At 33.0% G+C, this 23,083-nt stretch overlaps 1 pseudogene across 1 annotated transcript; it reads left to right on the forward strand.

The window, feature by feature from the left end:
- Window positions 1–2,119: 2,119 nt before the first annotated feature.
- On the forward strand, window positions 2,120–10,843 carry LOC146899317 (ubiquitin C-terminal hydrolase 12-like; annotated as a pseudogene). Its single transcript, XR_015021166.1, has 11 exons — window positions 2,120–2,344; window positions 2,544–2,625; window positions 3,090–3,234; window positions 3,347–3,504; window positions 8,530–8,795; window positions 8,874–9,092; window positions 9,215–9,323; window positions 9,411–9,526; window positions 9,649–9,747; window positions 10,056–10,165; window positions 10,285–10,843. The product of XR_015021166.1 is annotated as a ubiquitin C-terminal hydrolase 12-like (transcript).
- The last annotated feature ends 12,240 nt before the right edge of the window (window positions 10,844–23,083 follow it).

Raw genomic sequence — 23,083 nt, forward strand, 5'->3', positions numbered from 1 at the left:
CCCAAGGTAGAATCTCTCTCACTTCTAAACCCCCATTTCTGACCTCTACTGACTTGAGCGTCGGAGTGTCTGCAAGTACACCCCTACCCACCGCTCTAGTATCGAACTGACGCATTTCCACCACCTACAACCACTACATTAAAGAAGCACCGACAATCACATTCTGATCAGGTACGATCAATAATAATTCATTTCAAATTAACGAAAAATAAGTGTATACTAATAAGCTTAAATTCGTGAAAAACTTAAACAATATTATTCATATTTACTTAAGTAGGTCGGCCTGATAAGCCTAACAGGCAAAGCCTGTTTATGACATGTGACCTGACCTTTTTAGCTAAATAAACTTCTAAAAAAAAGCAAAGCCTTCTCTATTTAACAAAAAAGGTTGGATTGCCCTGGTGTATTGTGGACTATACCATAGGCCCTTGTAGTGCCTGACATATTCCCCTCCCTCTATATAGGTTTAGTTACTTCAGGGTTTAGTGATGTGGATAAAGATTAGGTCATCATCAAGAATCTTCTCCTATACATATATACACATGCATGTTTAACTCCAAATTAGATTTAACTTGATAGGTCAGGTTCCCTGTTTAAATAGCCACCCACACCTCTAAATGTGCAATCCTAAAACCCTTGCTGCTCTTGCTAAGTCAGCGTGACCTAGATAACAGCTGTCTTGTTAAGGGCGTGTGTTGATACTTAAGGGGTGAGCACATGATGCTCGTGTTACGGGCTTACATACTCGGATATGAGCCTTAGTATTCATATATGTTGGGGATTAAGTGACATCTTGAAAGCTATACCGGTACACAGGGCCGCAAGCATGAGGCATGTAAGTGTGAATGTTTTGATATTTGATAATATGGACTAAATGTCGGTCTCACAAACCCGCCAGTACATGGGCCAAGCGTTAATCCACAAACACATTAGTACATGGGCCAAGCGTCGATCCTCAAACATAACTGTACAATTGATATGTACCATCTTTATAAAAAGTTTACACGTGTATATATTCTAGAAACCTAAAAAAATAATATTGAGATGCGATTAAATGAATGTGCATACTTTTTTTAGCCCAATTGAAAATATTAATCACTCCATTCCATCCTATAAATATTTCTCATTTGCATAAATCATTATTTTAAAATGGTAAGATTTAATTTTCAATATAATTTTAATTAATACTATATATATTTTAGAATCATAATTTTCTATTATTTTTTATAAAATAACAATTTTATAGTTATATATAATATTAATTATTTTCTATTTTTTTGAAAGGATTATTTTATATTTATGATACTTTGAATCAATCAATAATTAAAAAGACTAATTTGGAAAAAAACTTTGACTAAATTTTTTGACAACCTTTTAATTTTATTTATTTTATTTATAGTTTTTCTTTAATTCATGTGTGTACTAATTTAATATAGGGTTAATTATGTTTTTGGTCCCTACAAAATGGCGACCTTGTAAGTTTAGTCCTTACTTAATTTTAATAGCATTTTTAATCCCTACAAAAAATTTATGCACTCAATATTAGTCCTTACTCAATCCAAATTTGTTTAATTTATGCTTAAACTCTTAAGTTTTTCAACAATTTTTTACAGGCGTGTTAAGAACGTTATTAAAAGGTCCTCTGAAAAAAATATCGCAAAAATTTGATTTCTACGTCCATATTTTTGTTACTTATATCTTAAACTTTTGTCGTTTTAAAAAATTCATATTTAATTTATTTCATGTTAAAAAATTATAGATTTTAGTAAATGAACCGTTCATAGTGTTCTAAACTTGTATAAAAAGAATCGTTAAAAAATTTAAGAGTTTAAGGATAATTAAACAAAATTTATTTTAGCAGGGACTAAAATTATAAGTAAATTTTTTTTTGTAGGGATTAAAAATGCTATTAAAATTAAGTAAGGACTAAACTTACAAGGTTGCAATTTTGTAGGGACCAAAAACATAATTAACCCTTTAATATATGACCATCCATAACTAAATATATGACCATCCATAACTAAAAGTAAATCCATATATTTGACCAAATTATTTTTGGTAAAAATGAAAGTAAAATATTTTTGTGTAATTAAGCCCAATGTTTAGACCAAATTCCCGCAGTATCCTTTTCCGTAGTAAACGCAACTGATGCTGAAGCACTAACCCAAACCAAAACCCATCTTCCCCTTCTTCGCTTATTATTCACATTCTCTTCACTCTCTTCTCATCACTCTCTCTATATATCGCGATTTCAAATCCCTTTCATCATTCGCAAACCCTAGTTTCTTCGCTCGCTTCATCGCTCTCTTCATCCATGACTATCACCACCACTCCTCCGTTAGAGGTAATCAATCGCGTTTCAATTTCTGTTTCAATTTCATTCACCGAAAGATTTCGATTTCCGCATTTCGTTGTTCTTGCAATTTTCATTTACGATCTTTTTTTATTTTTTTTTTGTTTTTTTTTTGTTTGATGATGATTACTAGGGTTTAAGATATCTGGATCTGAATTTTTGTGATTTTTTTGTGGATTTTTGTGTGTAGCAACAGAATCTTGAAGTGGATACTGAGATGCTTGTTCCTAACTCTGATGCTGTTGTTGTTGAAGGTCCTCAACCTATGGAAGGTAATGCAATGTGATGGTTATTTTTTGGAGAAGAAGTTTATTGGATGAGTGTGTGAAATTTTTACGATATCGATTGAATTTCGATAGTTTAGTTTTTCTTTTGAATTCATGTTATGGTTTTGTTATTGGAAATGTTAGGGGATGAATGTGCGCAACGAAATGGTGTCAACTTAATTTGTAACGGTTTTTATTGTTTTCATTTTTGTTTTGTTTAAATGTGATTCTTTTGAATTCTTGTTATGGTTTTGTTATTGGAGAAGTTACTCAATGAGTGTGTGAAATTTTAGTGTCGATTGAATTTCGAGTTTAATTTTCTTTTGAAATAATGTTATGCTTTTCGAGATTTCAGTGAATGAATGTGTGGAATGACATAGTGTCAATTTAATTTTTTTAGGGTTTGTTGTTTTGATAGTTTTGATTTTTATTTCCGCTAGTTTGATTTTTGTCCTTTTCGTATTTGGTAGTAGTTCAAGCAGAAAACACAAGTACAGTGGATGCTGTGGCAGTTGAAGATCCGCCAATTGGGAGATTCACATGGACTATTGACAATTTTTCGAGGCTTCCGAAGAAACATTATTCCGATGTTTTCACTATTGGTGGCTATAAATGGTATGTTTGTCCACTTCTGACGCTGTTAATCCATGTATAATATTCAATATTTATGCGTATCATAGGGGCTAAACTATTTTTTGTTTTGACTTATATTGATTTAAACGTGCAGGCGGATACTGATCTTTCCGAAGGGGAACAATGCTGAACATCTGTCAATGTATATAGATGTTACAGATGCAGGTTCGATGCCTTATGGTTGGACTAGATTTGCACAGTTCAGCTTAACTGTGGTCAATCAGGTTCACAGTAAATATTCCGTCAGAAAAGGTTATTCTTCTGCAACTGATATTCGCTGAGACATTTCTCTTGATTATGTTGTATTTAAGTGGCAGCAGAACTGAAATTTGCTCCCTTTTGTGGGGTGCTAAATGTTTGAGAACCTTAATAGGAGTTCGTGTAAAAATTAAGAAATGAAGGGCAATAGGGTCTTGGCAGTTTGGTGTCTATATATATTGCTTTGACTGGCATTTTTCTTTTGAAATTGATTTATTATGGCCCTAGGTTATGTTGGGTTGAAATACTAGGTGAAATAAGATTAGAAATGATAACATTAGAGTAAGTTAAGGAGACCCATTGATTCTGTAGTTAAGGGATTAATCAGATGGAGGATAGTCTATTTGTGGGGAAGACCAAGAAAATTTATATTCAAAACTATTAAGGAAGACTTAACCTATTATTAGTTCCATGTTTGGACCACCTAGATTCACTTTGGGTTAGTCAAACTTGATTTGACCACACATTTGTTAGGTTTGGCTTGAGCACACATTTGTTATGTTTAGCTTCCAACTTCAACATTGGTTCTTGCTTCAAAATCAATTCTACCTTAAAGCTAAGGGTATGCCAGTGTTACTTATATCAGATCATCAAAAATCTTATTTGGCAAATAGTGGAAGCCGCAAAACGGTTTAAATAAATAATTATATATAAAATAAAGCATGCTGCACACAAATAAAAACTACTTAAAACATAAATTAAAAATGCAGAAATAAAAGCTACATAAACAGAAATTAAAAATGACTTGACATAAAACTCAAAATCTCAATAGTTCAAACAAATAATAAAGCATGATGCGTAGTTGCATAGATTATTGCATAAATTCATCAACAAAATAGATGAAAGAAAACAAAAAAAGAAGCAGAGAACAAAATAGAAGAAATAAATCATACAATAAGGAAAGAACGAGAGAAAAAAGAAAAAAATAGAGGAATAGAACAAACAAAAAAAGAACTACCCGAGACAAAAGTCCGATGAGAAATTGTATGAACTAAATAAAAATTTGGGATTTATCATAAAAAGTACATTAAGATTGGAACACCGCTAAAAAATTGATAATTCCTCTATTCATGCCATTATGGGTATAACCGATATGCTTGCCGCTATTTTGGAAATATCGAAGTTGCTAAATCATATCGGATTTTGTATCGTCCGTTGAAGTTGGGCATAACTCATCCTTACAAAACAGGCCTTTGTAAGGTGAGGAGTACCTCTTTTCACAAATTCTCATCGGAGAGTCCTACACTATTGGGCTTTTCTCAATACACCCTCCTTGCGCCCAACACTATTGGGCTTGGTGCGTGTGTATAATTGGTCGGTGGCCCAAATTGATAAGCTATGATACCATGTTGAGATTGTATCTCGGTTGTTAATAGCGGCCGCTACCGGTGCTATCGCGGCGCGGCCTAAAATGATAAAACGCGATGCAGCGCTACAAGGTGGAGCGTTTGGAGAAAGCGAGTGAAGCGGCCGATATTCGGTGGAGCGGGGTGGCCAAAATCGGGTCTAAGCGGCCGATATTCACTTAAAACCTTTTTTCATCGTCAAAATCGTACAATCGGTGCCGCTGGATCGGAGTATACGCTTGTACCCTTCATCCTTTTTCACGGTCAAGAGAAGAAGAATGAGAAGAAATGAAAGAAGAATGAGAAGAAATGAAAGAAATCTTTGATTGTACTGTGAAAAACTGAGGAGGAGAAGTGAATGAAAGGAGATTGTTTGTTTAATAGCATGGTATTTTAGTATTAAATTTTTTTGTGGCTGCACCGCCGAAATAGCGCCTGCTACGCGCCACGCGCCGTGCTGCATTTCAGCATTGTTAACAGAGGATTGTATCTTAAATTCCTATACAATATAGCGGTATAGCGCTGATATATTGGATATTTAATAACACTCGGGTATATGTTTGGATGGAAGGTCTTGGAGGGGAGGCGTCATTAGGCCTTGCTTTTTTCTCTTATATATTACGGACAGTAGAAAATGTTTTTTAAAGTCAATTTTTCTCTCTTATATTACAGACTCTAAACTATTATTTAAAGCCAATTAAGTGTGATTGAAGTATTAATTTTTGTAAACATCAAATATATTTTAAAATACAGACTTAGCCCTCCCCTCCAAAATTCTCCTCCCAAAAGTCCCTAGTATTTTTAGCTTCCAAGTTACCATACACATTCACACATAAAATAACTTTTTTTGTAAATGTATCCAAACAACTTTTTTTGTAAATGTATCCAAACATAATCACTTTACGTTCAACTCACTCATTAAAATTAATTATAGCATTAGAATCGTTTGATCTATGTTGCCAGATTATCGAGAGTGGTAAAGTTAGGATGTTGTTGTAGGTTATTTTCGGTCAAGTGTTTAGATTGTATCATTGTAATTGGAAGGATGTCGTTCTGCTTGTTTTTTTGTCCAGTCTGTTTTGTTCCCCTGTGAATTTCTATTCCAATTTCGCACTCAAATTTAAGATGACAAAGGTTCCTTCTTGACAATATCCTCCATACAAGTTTAAGTGCTTTGTTTGAACAACTATTCTTAGCAGGAATGCAGGATTAACACAAATGATTTGCTGCAGTTTTTTAGACCTCACACAGTTCTTTCCCCCTCTTTTTTGATGCAAACACAAGTCTTTCCTAAACACACTAATTATTTGCAAGTCAAAGATTATAAATGACAAAATTATAACACTTTTTCAAGCTTTGCAAGTCAAGTATTTTTTTCAATTGCATGAACACTGGAATTTTTTTTCTAAGAAAGATCATGAACTTTAGTACAATAAAAATACATAGGAGTTTTAGTTGGTGCTTTAATGAAATAGGATGGAATGATGAATTCAATAATTCACCGTAGAAGATGTCATGTATAGGTGACCAATTACTTTTCTTGTAAGGACGACATCTACATGTGATTTTTAAGGGATATTGGTTACAATCATAGTTGTCAAAGCGGAAACGCGGCGCGGCGCGGCGCGGCCACCCCAAAAATTGACGCGGCGCGGTATGCGGGCGCGACACGGGCGCTTTTACATGACACGGACACTAATATATTTAATACTAAAATACTATAATGTTGAAAAAGAAATTCTAAAACAACTTAAATATTATTCAAAATTCATAATGTATTCATAATTTGAAATAAAATATCATAATGTTAAAAAAGAAGTATTAAAATACCTTAAATAATATACTTAAACAATATACCATAATGCTAAAAAAATTACTAAAATACCTTAAACAATGTATTTAAGAAACAGATTAAATGTATATACTTATTAATTTCAAAACTATATATCATACTATATTTTTTTGGTAAATACAAATAATATATCATGCAATAATTTAAGAACAATATACTATACTATGTATTAATTATTATTCCTTTAAAAAACTATTATTACCATTTTTTTTTATGAAGCAGAAAGTATTATTACTATTAATTTTGTAAAACAAATTATTATAGTTAATATTATTATTATTATTATTATATGAGTTTGACTTTTTTAAATCACATTAGCAATTAATTAATTATTAATAATTATTGAAAATAAAAAAGAATGAAAAAAAGAATGTAGTGTTAAATGAACAGAGGATTTTGTAACAAAAAAAAATGAACAGAGGATTCAATTACAAAAAATAAACATTATAGTGATAACAGCTGTTTCCCTCAAAAAAAAAAAAAAAGAAGTGATAACAGCTGTCCCACTTTGTCTCACCGTATTAATAGATGGCAGTGGGTTATGTAACCAAAAAAAAAAAAAGGATGGTAGTGGGTTACAGCTGTCCCACTTTGTTCAGATCGAATTTAAACCGTTGGATCAATCTTCAATCCCACCATATTCTCTTTCGTCTTCCTCCTTCTCCCCTTTCCCTCTCTCTTGCCGGAAACAACATCGAAAACACCAAAAAACGGCCGTTTGGTGTCCCTTTCTCCGGCAACTCGCCGGAAACAACCTCCAAAACACGAAAACATGAGAAAGCGGCCGCTTTGACCCGCTTTGGATCCGCCCCGCTCCACCATTTCGCGGCCGCTATTCCCGCATTCCACAAACGCGCAACTCGGTGGCGTTGTGACGCGGCTGCTCGTTTTTGGCCGCTCCGCGCCGCGATAGCGCCGGGAGCGGCCGCGTTTGACAACAGAGGTTACAATTGAGGTTATTTCATGGTCATGCCCGGGTTACTTTAAGAAGAGTCACAAAGATCTCTTCCTCTGGTCATAGGCTGGACAGATAACTCTGTTTTCAAAAGTCGTTTTTTTTTTTTTTTAATTTTTAATTTTTTTTTTTATCACAGCCTTGAGGGCAAGGCTATTTTTGTAGCGGCAGGTAGTGTTAGATATCCAGTTTGGGCCGACGCCCAACAAGTGGGCTGGATAGGAAATGGGTTACGTTTGCTGATGTGACCAGTTTGTTACAGGAGGATCCGGGCATTTAGGGAGAGGGGATGGAGAGAAAGGCATTCAGAATAATCTTTTGTTGGAACCTAAGAGGTTTAGGAAGAGAGAGACATGTCTCTTCTTTGGGGAGTTTTTGATCCGACATTAGAAATGTTATCTTCTGAATGCATCTATTTCTAATTTAATAATACAATTTATTTCTGGCTTTAACAATTACTATAAATCTTTGTTAACTTTGCTTCATGTCTATATAACATAGTTCTGTTGTGTGGTTTACACACATGACACATCAATTTAAAGAAACACGTCTCATTCCTTTTCTCTCAACAATCCATAAATGTTCACTTTTCAAGATCATAAATTTTTGAGAAACTATGAATTCAAATCTTCATGTTTTACCATTTCCTTGTATTTCTGTTCTGTCTTTAGATCTCTAGCCATTTTTTCTTTACTGAATTTCTCTGTTTGATAAGGAGAGTTGAATACTTATGTTGGATTTTTAGTCTCTATTGCTCTCTACTTTTTGTACTTTTCATGTTTTTTGTCTTTCTGAGGATAACTTGTTTGGAGCACTTCTCTTTTCATTTATAGAGAATAATAATCTTGAGCCTTTTGATATTGCAGAAACACAACATCAGTTTAATGCGCGTGAGAGTGATTGGGGTTTCACTAATTTCATGCCTCTTGCTGAATTGTATGATCCTAGTAGAGGCTATGTTGTGGAAGATAGATGCATACTTGAGGCTGATGTGAATGTGCGCAAAGATCTTGATTACTGGGCACATGACTCAAAAAAAGAAACTGGTTGTGTCGGTTTGAAAAACCAAGGAGCTACTTGTTACATGAATTCTCTTCTTCAGACACTGTATCACATTCCTTATTTCAGAAAGGTTAGTCAGTAGGGTATGACTTTTTTAATTTTTTTTCCGAAAGAAGGATGTGTCTTATGTTTAATATTGTTTGTTCAGGCTGTGTATCATATGCCCACGACTGAAAATGATATGCCATCTGGGAGCATCCCTCTGGCATTACAGAGTTTGTTTTACAAGTTGCAGTATAATGACAGCAGTGTATCAACAAAAGAGTTAACCAAATCTTTTGGATGGGATACATATGATTCATTCATGCAGCATGATGTCTAAGAACTTAACAGGGTTCTCTGTGAAAAGCTAGAAGACAAAATGAAGGTAAAGGTTTTTTAATGGTTGTTTCTCATAGTTATTTTGTAGGTAAATTAGATTTTACTGTAGACAATTCATACTTGCGTATAATGTCTCGAAGATTATTTATTGAGGCTTCCACTTTTCAGGGAACTGTTGTGGAAGGCACCATACAGAAGTTGTTTGAAGGCCACCATATGAACTATATTGAATGCATGAATGTGGATTATAAATCAACAAGAAAAGAATCATTTTATGGTAGGTATTTTTTGGCTTTAGGATGCCATTGTTTACACATCATTCTTCTATTCACAGACCTTCTGAATTTCAATTATTTCATTGTAGATCTTCAGCTTGATGTCAAAGGCTGTACAGATGTGTATGCTTCTTTTGATAAGTATGTGGAAGTAGAACAGCTTGAGGGTGATAACAAGTATCATGCAGAGCAGTATGGTTTACAGGTAAAATCTTTAACCATGTATTTTAGCTTTTGGTTGTCGGAATGAACTTCATTACCTACTATTTTTCCTTCATATTTTAGATTGGTTATTTTTTTACATCATGATTGTGATTTCATTTTTAGGAAGCAAGAAAGGGTGTATTGTTCATTGATTTTCCACCTGTTCTTCAGCTTCAGTTAAAACGGTTTGAGTATGATTTTGCGCGAGACACTATGGTAAAGGTTAGTACTAGATTAAAAAATCAATAAAAACCCTTCACTTTCTATATTCTTGTATCCATTTATACTTTTTATTTTAACGTTCCAATAATAAATATCCATTTTGGGCTTCTGTGAATTTGACCCTGTAATATTTGTTTCTCACCAAACTTCTTTTCCTACTCTGGTGTTTAAATATTTGTTGTGTGTTTTACTTTGATGATTATTTTGCCATCGGATGTGATTTTGTTTTGTTGGTTTAGTACTGCATTAATAATCTCTTACTCTTCGACGCCTGTAACTGTAATGGCCATTAACTTGATTGCAAACAGATCAATGACCGCTATGAGTTCCCCTTACAATTAGATCTTGATAGGGATAATGGGAAGTATCTATCTCCTGACGCAGACAGAAGTATTCGCAACCTTTATACACTTCACAGGTATTGAAAAATTTACTTTGTTGATTTTAAATATAAGGATATTTTTTTTTAAAAAAAATAATAATAAGGACAAACAAAAGTTGTGAATTCTGATTATGTAGCAATTGAAGTTGTTACAGAACCACTTGCATCCGCACCGCTAGATGCATCAGTGTCAAGTTTTGAACTCCTAACTGAACATGATATCGGAAGCTGCAGTGGAGATTGATGCTCTTGCAGAGGTTAGTACTGAAACTGAAGCTGCAGACATAAGTTGTCAATCGGAAGTGGAGATGGATGTTCTCGTCACCGAGTCAGAGATAGCTAAGTTGCCTCATGTTTTTCTCATTTTCTGACTTCCCTGGGAAGTTTCAAATAATACTGTTTTTTTTCTTCTTGAAATGTGTTTTTTGGAGCTATATACCTTTTATGAATCACTGAATTAAAACTATGTTTACTTGTTGCAGATACCTGTCTATCTTACATGTGGCGATGTAGGCTTTGAAGAGACGTTGGTGTATTGTAACAAATGTAAAGCTTGTGCACTGCATAGGTACTTGCGACTTACTCTTTCCATCTAATATTTTGCATTCATCTACTTGCAGCTTATTTTAATCATTGTACTTTGCAACCACTTCTGTTTATATCGGGAAATGTGACTCCAAAGAATATTGAAATGATACACATTGCTTCGCATCATTACTTGCCCCATCTTAATTTGTTCTGAAAAGCTGAAATAAGATCTTATATATTAGTTAAGATGGATGGTAAGTTATGGTTTTAGCAGGTTTTCATCATCACTAAAGTAGCAAATGCATCTATTTTCTTCGCCATATGTACATATTTCTATTGGTTTTGAAGTAGAATTCTGAAGACATAAATAAGGGTAATATGGATCTAAAACATGATTTAGATGCATGTGACTATTGTTTGATATTGTTAGATATTGTTCGCCTGTGTTTCCGATGCATCTACTCTAAAAGAGAATATTATTGTGTGAATACCATTGTTCTCTTCTTTTGATTTAGTGAACAACACATTTGTATTAATATGCCATGAAACATGATATGTGAACCTATTTGGTTTTGTATACAGTAAAATGAAAGTATTGGAATGACCCTTGTCTCGAAAATGAGATTTTGGCCTACATGGCTACAAGTTTGATAATTAGGAAATTTGAACTTGTCCCTTGATGTTCCTTAATGCGAAACATGATATGTGACCCTATTTGGTTTTGTATTCGGTAAAATGAAAGTATTAGAAGGAACCTTGTCGCGAAAATGAGATTTTGGTCTATATGCCTATAAGTTTGATGAATAGGAAGTTTGAACTTGTCCCTTCTTGCGAAACATGATGCGAAAATGAGATTTTAGCCTATATGGTTAGATAAAGGTTGAACTTGTCCCTCGATGTCCCTTGATGCAAAATATGATATATGAAACTATTTGGTTTTGTATTCGGTAAAATGAAAGTGTATTGGAATGACCCTTGTCGCAAAAATGAGATTTTAGCCTATATGGTTAGAAGTTTGATAAACATGAAGGTTGAATTTGTCCCTCGATGTCCTTTGATGCGTAACATAATATTGAACCTATTTGGTTTTAAATTTTGTAAATAGAAAGTAATGAGATGATCCTTGCTGCGAAAACGAGATTTTTGCTAATATCGTTACAAGTTTGATAAATATAAAGGTTGAACCCTCGATGGCCCTTGATGCGAAACATGATATGTGAACCTATTTGGTTTCATATTCGGTAAAATGAAAGTATTGGAATGTCCCTTGTCGCGAAAACGAGATTTTAGCCTATATGGTTAGAAGTTTGATAAATATGAAGGTTGAACTTGTCCCTATATATCCCTTTATGCGAAACATGATATTTGAACCTATTTTGTTTTAAATTTTGTAAATTGAACACATGCTTTTTCTTTCCTATCATATTGTTTCTCGATGACTCTTGTCGCGAAAATGAGGTTTTAGCATTTATGGTTTCAAATATGATAAATGAGAAGGTTGAACTTGTACCTCAATGTCCCTTGATGCGAAATATGATTTTTAAGCTGAGTTTGTTTGGATTTCGCTAAACTGGAAGTATGAAAATGTGGCTCAATGATCCTCAAACCGAAAATGATTTTAGTTTAATATAAATTTGATAAATAGGAAAGTTAATATTTTGTTTCGATGACACTTGACGCAAAAATGTGATATTTGAGCATAGACGGTTTTAAAAGATAAATTGGAAGTATGAGTTTTGTCTTCTATTATAATGTTTTTTGATGACTCTTGACGCGAAAATTGGAAACTTGATTAGAAATTTGTTAAATGGGAATGTTGAACTTGTCCCTCGATGTCAGTTGATGTGAAACTTCATTTTTAAGCATAGTCTAAATTCAGTAAATTGGAAGTGTGACAATGTGCCTTTATGACCATTGTTTTGAAGTTTGATAAAGAAGGTTGAACTTGTCGGTTGATACGAAAATTGATATTTAGGACTAGTTATGGTTTTAGCAGGTTTTCATCATCACTAAAGTAGCAAATGCATCTATTTTCTTCGCCATATGTACATATTTCTATTGGTTTTGAAGTAGAATTCTGAAGACATAAATAAGGGTTCTATTGGTTTAGAAGTAGAATTCTGAAGACATAAATAAGGGTAATATGGATCTAAAACATGATTTAGATGCATGTGACTATTGTTTGATATTGTTAGATATTGTTCGCCTGTGTTTCTGATGCATCTACTATATAAGAGAATATTATTGTGTGAATACCATTGTTCTCTTCTTTTGATTTAGTGAACAACACATTTGTATATGTGAACCTATTTGGTTTTGTATTCAGTAAAATGAAAGTATTGGATTGACCCTTGTCTCGAAAATGAGATTTTGGCCTACATGGCTACAAGTTTGATAATTAGGAAATTTGAACTTGTCCCTTGATGTCCCTTAATGCGAAACATGATATGTGACCCTATTTGGTTTTGTATTCTGTAAAATGAAAGTATTAGAAGGAACCTTGTCGCGAAAATGAGATTTTGGTCTATATGCCTATAAGTTTGATGAATAGGAAGTTTGAACTTGTCCCTTGATGCGAAACATGATGCGAAAATGAGATTTTAGCCTATATGGTTAGAAGTTTGATAAAGGTTGAACTTGTCCCTCGATGTCCCTTGATGCAAAATATGATATATGAAACTATTTGGTTTTGTATTCGGTAAAATGAAAGTGTATTGGAATGGCCCTTGTCGCAAAAATGAGATTTTAGCCTATATGGTTAGAAGTTTGATAAACATGAAGGTTGAATTTGTCCCTCGATGTCCTTTGATGCGTAACATAATATTGAACCTATTTGGTTTTAAATTTTGTAAATAGAAAGTAATGAGATGATCCTTGCTGCGAAAACAAGATTTTAGCTAATATCGTTACAAGTTTGATAAATATAAAGGTTGAACCCTCGATGGCCCTTGATGCGAAACATGATATGTGAACCTATTTGGTTTCATATTCGGTAAAATGAAAGTATTGGAATGTCCCTTGTCGCGAAAACGAGATTTTAGCCTATATGGTTAGAAGTTTGATAAATATGAAGGTTGAACTTGTCCCTATATATCCCTTTATGCGAAACATGATATTTGAACCTATTTTGTTTTAAATTTGGTAAATTGAACACATGCTTTTTCTCTCGTATCATATTGTTTCTCGATGACTCTTGTCGCGAAAATGAGGTTTTAGCATTTATGGTTACAAAAATGATAAATGAGAAGGTTGAACTTGTACCTCGATGTCCCTTGATGCGAAATATGATTTTTAAGCTGAGTTTGTTTGGATTTCGCTAAACTGGAAGTATGAAAATGTGGCTCAATGATCCTCAAACCGAAAATGATTTTAGTTTAATATAAATTTGATAAATAGGAAAGTTAATATTTTGTTTCGATGACACTTGACGCAAAAATGTGATATTTGAGCATAGACGGTTTTAAAAGATAAATTGGAAGTATGAGTTTTGTCTTCTATTATAATGTTTTTTGATGACTCTTGACGCGAAAATTGGAAACTTGATTAGAAATTTGTTAAATGGGAATGTTGAACTTGTCCCTCGATGTCAGTTGATGTGAAACTTCATTTTTAAGCATAGTCTAAATTCAGTAAATTGGAAGTGTGACAATGTGCCTTTATGACCATTGTTTTGAAGTTTGATAAAGAAGGTTGAACTTGTCGGTTGATACGAAAATTGATATTTAGGACTAGTTATGGTTTTAGCAGGTTTTCGTCATCACTAAAGTAGCAAATGCATCTATTTTCTTCGCCATATGTACATATTTCTATTGGTTTTGAAGTAGAATTCTGAAGACATAAATAAGGGTTCTATTGGTTTAGAAGTAGAATTCTGAAGACATAAATAAGGGTAATATGGATCTAAAACATGATTTAGATGCATGTGACTATTGTTTGATATTGTTAGATATTGTTCGCCTGTGTTTCTGATGCATCTACTATATAAGAGAATATTATTGTGTGAATACCATTGTTCTCTTCTTTTGATTTAGTGAACAACACATTTGTATATGTGAACCTATTTGGTTTTGTATTCAGTAAAATGAAAGTATTGGATTGACCCTTGTCTCGAAAATGAGATTTTGGCCTACATGGCTACAAGTTTGATAATTAGGAAATTTGAACTTGTCCCTTGATGTCCCTTAATGCGAAACATGATATGTGACCCTATTTGGTTTTGTATTCTGTAAAATGAAAGTATTAGAAGGAACCTTGTCGCGAAAATGAGATTTTGGTCTATATGCCTATAAGTTTGATGAATAGGAAGTTTGAACTTGTCCCTTGATGCGAAACATGATGCGAAAATGAGATTTTAGCCTATATGGTTAGAAGTTTGATAAAGGTTGAACTTGTCCCTCGATGTCCCTTGATGCAAAATATGATATATGAAACTATTTGGTTTTGTATTCGGTAAAATGAAAGTGTATTGGAATGGCCCTTGTCGCAAAAATGAGATTTTAGCCTATATGGTTAGAAGTTTGATAAACATGAAGGTTGAATTTGTCCCTCGATGTCCTTTGATGCGTAACATAATATTGAACCTATTTGGTTTTAAATTTTGTAAATAGAAAGTAATGAGATGATCCTTGCTGCGAAAACGAGATTTTAGCTAATATCGTTACAAGTTTGATAAATATAAAGGTTGAACCCTCGATGGCCCTTGATGCGAAACATGATATGTGAACCTATTTGGTTTCATATTCGGTAAAATGAAAGTATTGGAATGTCCCTTGTCGCGAAAACGAGATTTTAGCCTATATGGTTAGAAGTTTGATAAATATGAAGGTTGAACTTGTCCCTATATATCCCTTTATGCGAAACATGATATTTGAACCTATTTTGTTTTAAATTTGGTAAATTGAACACATGCTTTTTCTCTCGTATCATATTGTTTCTCGATGACTCTTGTCGCGAAAATGAGGTTTTAGCATTTATGGTTACAAAAATGATAAATGAGAAGGTTGAACTTGTACCTCGATGTCCCTTGATGCGAAATATGATTTTTAAGCTGAGTTTGTTTGGATTTCGCTAAACTGGAAGTATGAAAATGTGGCTCAATGATCCTCAAACCGAAAATGATTTTAGTTTAATATAAATTTGATAAATAGGAAAGTTAATATTTTGTTTCGATGACACTTGACGCAAAAATGTGATATTTGAGCATAGACGATTTTAAAAGATAAATTGGAAGTATGAGTTTTGTCTTCTATTATAATGTTTTTTGATGACTCTTGACGCGAAAATTGGAAACTTGATTAGAAATTTGTTAAATGGGAATGTTGAACTTGTCCCTCGATGTCAGTTGATGTGAAACTTCATTTTTAAGCATAGTCTAAATTCAGTAAATTGGAAGTGTGACAATGTGCCTTTATGACCATTGTTTTGAAGTTTGATAAAGAAGGTTGAACTTGTCGGTTGATACGAAAATTGATATTTAGGACTAGTTATGGTTTTAGCAGGTTTTCATCATCACTAAAGTAGCAAATGCATCTATTTTCTTCGCCATATGTACATATTTCTATTGGTTTTGAAGTAGAATTCTGAAGACATAAATAAGGGTTCTATTGGTTTAGAAGTAGAATTCTGAAGACATAAATAAGGGTAATATGGATCTAAAACATGATTTAGATGCATGTGACTATTGTTTGATATTGTTAGATATTGTTTGCCTGTGTTTCTGATGCATCTACTATATAAGAGAATATTATTGTGTGAATACCATTGTTCTCTTCTTTTGATTTAGTGAACAACACATTTGTATATGTGAACCTATTTGGTTTTGTATTCAGTAAAATGAAAGTATTGGATTGACCCTTGTCTCGAAAATGAGATTTTGGCCTACATGGCTACAAGTTTGATAATTAGGAAATTTGAACTTGTCCCTTGATGTCCCTTAATGCGAAACATGATATGTGACCCTATTTGGTTTTGTATTCGGTAAAATGAAAGTATTAGAAGGAACCTTGTCGCGAAAATGAGATTTTGGTCTATATGCCTATAAGTTTGATGAATAGGAAGTTTGAACTTGTCCCTTGATGCGAAACATGATGCGAAAATGAGATTTTAACCTATATGGTTAGAAGTTTGATAAAGGTTGAACTTGTCCCTCGATGTCCCTTGATGCAAAATATGATATATGAAACTATTTGGTTTTGTATTTTGTAAATAGAAAGTAATGAGATGATCCTTGCTGCGAAAACGAGATTTTAGCTAATATCGTTACAAGTTTGATAAATATAAAGGTTGAACCCTCGATGGCCCTTGATGCGAAACATGATATGTGAACCTATTTGGTTTCATATTCGGTAAAATGAAAGTATTGGAATGTCCCTTGTCGCGAAAACGAGATTTTAGCCTATATGGTTAGAAGTTTGATAAATATGAAGGTTAAACTTGTCCCTATATATCCCTTTATGCGAAACATGATATTTGAACCTATTTTGTTTTAAATTTGGTAAATTGAACACATGCTTTTTCTCTCGTATCATATTGTTTCTCGATGACTCTTGTCGCGAAAATGAGGTTTTAGCATTTATGGTTACAAAAATGATAAATGAGAAGGTTGAACTTGTACCTCGATGTCCCTTGATGCGAAATATGATTTTTAAGCTGAGTTTGTTTGGATTTCGCTAAACTGGAAGTATGAAAATGTGGCTCAATGATCCTCAAACCGAAAATGATTTTAGTTTAATATAAATTTGATAAATAGGAAAGTTAATATTTTGTTTCGATGACACTTGACGCAAAAATGTGATATTTGAGCATAGACGATTTTAAAAGATAAATTGGAAGTATGAGTTTTGTCTTCTATTATAATGTTTTTTGATGACTCTTGACGCGAAAATTGGAAACTTGATTAGAAATTTGTTAAATGGGAATGTTGAACTTGTCCCTCGATGTCAGTTGATGTGAAACTTCATTTTTAAGCATAGTCTAAATTCAGTAAATTGGAAGTGTGACAATGTGCCTTTATGACCATTGTTTTGAAGTTTGATAAAGAAGGTTGAACTTGTCGGTTGATACGAAAATTGATATTTAGGACTAGTTATGGTTTTAGCAGGTTTTCATCATCACTAAAGTAGCAAATGCATCTATTTTCTTCGCCATATGTACATATTTCTATTGGTTTTGAAGTAGAATTCTGAAGACATAAATAAGGGTTCTATTGGTTTAGAAGTAGAATTCTGAAGACATAAATAAGGGTAATATGGATCTAAAACATGATTTAGATGCATGTGACTATTGTTTGATATTGTTAGATATTGTTCGCCTGTGTTTCTGATGCATCTACTATATAAGAGAATATTATTGTGTGAATACCATTGTTCTCTTCTTTTGATTTAGTGAACAACACATTTGTATATGTGAACCTATTTGGTTTTGTATTCAGTAAAATGAAAGTATTGGATTGACCCTTGTCTCGAAAATGAGATTTTGGCCTACATGGCTACAAGTTTGATAATTAGGAAATTTGAACTTGTCCCTTGATGTCCCTTAATGCGAAACATGATATGTGACCCTATTTGGTTTTGTATTCGGTAAAATGAAAGTATTAGAAGGAACCTTGTCGCGAAAATGAGATTTTGGTCTATATGCCTATAAGTTTGATGTATAGGAAGTTTGAACTTGTCCCTTGATGCGAAACATGATGCGAAAATGAGATTTTAACCTATATGGTTAGAAGTTTGATAAAGGTTGAACTTGTCCCTCGATGTCCCTTGATGCAAAATATGATATATGAAACTATTTGGTTTTGTATTTTGTAAATAGAAAGTAATGAGATGATCCTTGCTGCGAAAACGAGATTTTAGCTAATATCGTTACAAGTTTGATAAATATAAAGGTTGAACCCTCGATGGCCCTTGATGCGAAACATGATATGTGAACCTATTTGGTTTCATATTCGGTAAAATGAAAGTATTGGAATGTCCCTTGTCGCGAAAACGAGATTTTAGCCTATATGGTTAGAAGTTTGATAAATATGAAGGTTGAACTTGTCCCTATATATCCCTTTATGCGAAACATGATATTTGAACCTATTTTGTTTTAAATTTGGTAAATTGAACACATGCTTTTTCTCTCGTATCATATTGTTTCTCGATGACTCTTGTCGCGAAAATGAGGTTTTAGCATTTATGGTTACAAAAATGATAAATGAGAAGGTTGAACTTGTACCTCGATGTCCCTTGATGCGAAATATGATTTTTAAGCTGAGTTTGTTTGGATTTCGCTAAACTGGAAGTATGAAAATGTGGCTCAATGATCCTCAAACCGAAAATGATTTTAGTTTAATATAAATTTGATAAATAGGAAAGTTAATATTTTGTTTCGATGACACTTGACGCAAAAATGTGATATTTGAGCATAGACGATTTTAAAAGATAAATTGGAAGTATGAGTTTTGTCTTCTATTATAATGTTTTTTGATGACTCTTGACGCGAAAATTGGAAACTTGATTAGAAATTTGTTAAATGGGAATGTTGAACTTGTCCCTCGATGTCAGTTGATGTGAAACTTCATTTTTAAGCATAGTCTAAATTCAGTAAATTGGAAGTGTGACAATGTGCCTTTATGACCATTGTTTTGAAGTTTGATAAAGAAGGTTGAACTTGTCGGTTGATACGAAAATTGATATTTAGGACTAGTTATGGTTTTAGCAGGTTTTCATCATCACTAAAGTAGCAAATGCATCTATTTTCTTCGCCATATGTACATATTTCTATTGGTTTTGAAGTAGAATTCTGAAGACATAAATAAGGGTTCTATTGGTTTCGAAGTAGAATTCTGAAGACATAAATAAGGGTAATATGGATCTAAAACATGATTTAGATGCATGTGACTATTGTTTGATATTGTTAGATATTGTTCGCCTGTGTTTCTGATGCATCTACTATATAAGAGAATATTATTGTGTGAATACCATTGTTCTCTTCTTTTGATTTAGTGAACAACACATTTGTATATGTGAACCTATTTGGTTTTGTATTCAGTAAAATGAAAGTATTGGATTGACCCTTGTCTCGAAAATGAGATTTTGGCCTACATGGCTACAAGTTTGATAATTAGGAAATTTGAACTTGTCCCTTGATGTCCCTTAATGCGAAACATGATATGTGACCCTATTTGGTTTTGTATTCGGTAAAATGAAAGTATTAGAAGGAACCTTGTCGCGAAAATGAGATTTTGGTCTATATGCCTATAAGTTTGATGAATAGGAAGTTTGAACTTGTCCCTTGATGCGAAACATGATGCGAAAATGAGATTTTAGCCTATATGGTTAGAAGTTTGATAAAGGTTGAATTTGTCCCTCGATGTCCCTTGATGCAAAATATGATATATGAAACTATTTGGTTTTGTATTCGGTAAAATGAAAGTGTATTGGAATGACCTTTGTCGCAAAAATGAGATATTAGCCTATATGGTTAGAAGTTTGATAAACATGAAGGTTGAATTTGTCCCTCGATGTCCTTTGATGCGTAACATAATATTGAACCTATTTGGTTTTAAATTTTGTAAATAGAAAGTAATGAGATGATCCTTGCTGCGAAAACAAGATTTTAGCTAATATCGTTACAAGTTTGATAAATATAAAGGTTGAACCCTCGATGGCCCTTGATGCGAAACATGATATGTGAACCTATTTGGTTTCATATTCGGTAAAATGAAAGTATTGGAATGTCCCTTGTCGCGAAAACGAGATTTTAGCCTATATGGTTAGAAGTTTGATAAATATGAAGGTTGAACTTGTCCCTATATATCCCTTTATGCGAAACATGATATTTGAACCTATTTTGTTTTAAATTTGGTAAATTGAACACATGCTTTTTCTCTCGTATCATATTGTTTCTCGATGACTCTTGTCGCGAAAATGAGGTTTTAGCATTTATGGTTACAAAAATGATAAATGAGAAGGTTGAACTTGTACCTCGATGTCCCTTGATGCGAAATATGATTTTTAAGCTGAGTTTGTTTGGATTTCGCTAAACTGGAAGTATGAAAATGTGGCTCAATGATCCTCAAACCGAAAATGATTTTAGTTTAATATAAATTTGATAAATAGGAAAGTTAATATTTTGTTTCGATGACACTTGACGCAAAAATGTGATATTTGAGCATAGACGATTTTAAAAGATAAATTGGAAGTATGAGTTTTGTCTTCTATTATAATGTTTTTTGATGACTCTTGACGCGAAAATTGGAAACTTGATTAGAAATTTGTTAAATGGGAATGTTGAACTTGTCCCTCGATGTCAGTTGATGTGAAACTTCATTTTTAAGCATAGTCTAAATTCAGTAAATTGGAAGTGTGACAATGTGCCTTTATGACCATTGTTTTGAAGTTTGATAAAGAAGGTTGAACTTGTCGGTTGATACGAAAATTGATATTTAGGACTAGTTATGGTTTTAGCAGGTTTTCATCATCACTAAAGTAGCAAATGCATCTATTTTCTTCGCCATATGTACATATTTCTATTGGTTTTGAAGTAGAATTCTGAAGACATAAATAAGGGTTCTATTGGTTTCGAAGTAGAATTCTGAAGACATAAATAAGGGTAATATGGATCTAAAACATGATTTAGATGCATGTGACTATTGTTTGATATTGTTAGATATTGTTCGCCTGTGTTTCTGATGCATCTACTATATAAGAGAATATTATTGTGTGAATACCATTGTTCTCTTCTTTTGATTTAGTGAACAACACATTTGTATATGTGAACCTATTTAGTTTTGTATTCAGTAAAATGAAAGTATTGGATTGACCCTTGTCTCGAAAATGAGATTTTGGCCTACATGGCTACAAGTTTGATAATTAGGAAATTTGAACTTGTCCCTTGATGTCCCTTAATGCGAAACATGATATGTGACCCTATTTGGTTTTGTATTCGGTAAAATGAAAGTATTAGAAGGAACCTTGTCGCGAAAATGAGATTTTGGTCTATATGCCTATAAGTTTGATGAATAGGAAGTTTGAACTTGTCCCTTGATGCGAAACATGATGCGAAAATGAGATTTTAGCCTATATGGTTAGAAGTTTGATAAAGGTTGAATTTGTCCCTCGATGTCCCTTGATGCAAAATATGATATATGAAACTATTTGGTTTTGTATTCGGTAAAATGAAAGTGTATTGGAATGACCCTTGTCGCAAAAATGAGATATTAGCCTATATGGTTAGAAGTTTGATAAACATGAAGGTTGAATTTGTCCCTCGATGTCCTTTGATGCGTAACATAATATTGAACCTATTTGGTTTTAAATTTTGTAAATAGAAAGTAATGAGATGATCCTTGCTGCGAAAACAAGATTTTAGCTAATATCGTTACAAGTTTGATAAATATAAAGGTTGAACCCTCGATGGCCCTTGATGCGAAACATGATATGTGAACTTATTTGGTTTCATATTCGGTAAAATGAAAGTATTGGAATGTCCCTTGTCGCGAAAACGAGATTTTAGCCTATATGGTTAGAAGTTTGATAAATATGAAGGTTGAACTTGTCCCTATATATCCCTTTATGCGAAACATGATATTTGAACCTATTTTGTTTTAAATTTGGTAAATTGAACACATGCTTTTTCTCTCGTATCATATTGTTTCTCGATGACTCTTGTCGCGAAAATGAGGTTTTAGCATTTATGGTTACAAAAATGATAAATGAGAAGGTTGAACTTGTACCTCGATGTCCCTTGATGCGAAATATGATTTTTAAGCTGAGTTTGTTTGGATTTCGCTAAACTGGAAGTATGAAAATGTGGCTCAATGATCCTCAAACCGAAAATGATTTTAGTTTAATATAAATTTGATAAATAGGAAAGTTAATATTTTGTTTCGATGACACTTGACGCAAAAATGTGATATTTGAGCATAGACGGTTTTAAAAGATAAATTGGAAGTATGAGTTTTGTCTTCTATTATAATGTTTTTTGATGACTCTTGACGCGAAAATTGGAAACTTGATTAGAAATTTGTTAAATGGGAATGTTGAACTTGTCCCTCGATGTCAGTTGATGTGAAACTTCATTTTTAAGCATAATTCAGTAAATTGGAAGTGTGACAATGTGCCTTTATGACCATTGTTTTGAAGTTTGATAAAGAAGGTTGAACTTGTCGGTTGATACGAAAATTGATATTTAGGACTAGTTATGGTTTTAGCAGGTTTTCATAAGTTGCAAATGCATCTATTTTCTTCGCCATATGTACATATTTCTATTGGTTTTGAAGTAGAATTCTGAAGACATAAATAAGGGTTCTATTGGTTTAGAAGTAGAATTCTGAAGACATAAATAAGGGTAATATGGATCTAAAACATGATTTAGATGCATGTGACTATTGTTTGATATTGTTAGATATTGTTCGCCTGTGTTTCTGATGCATCTACTATATAA

This window comes from Medicago sativa, chromosome 8, assembly GCF_051527215.1.
Source record: "Medicago sativa cultivar Bolivia chromosome 8, Bolivia_mono, whole genome shotgun sequence".
Taxonomy (NCBI): Eukaryota; Viridiplantae; Streptophyta; class Magnoliopsida; order Fabales; family Fabaceae; genus Medicago; species Medicago sativa.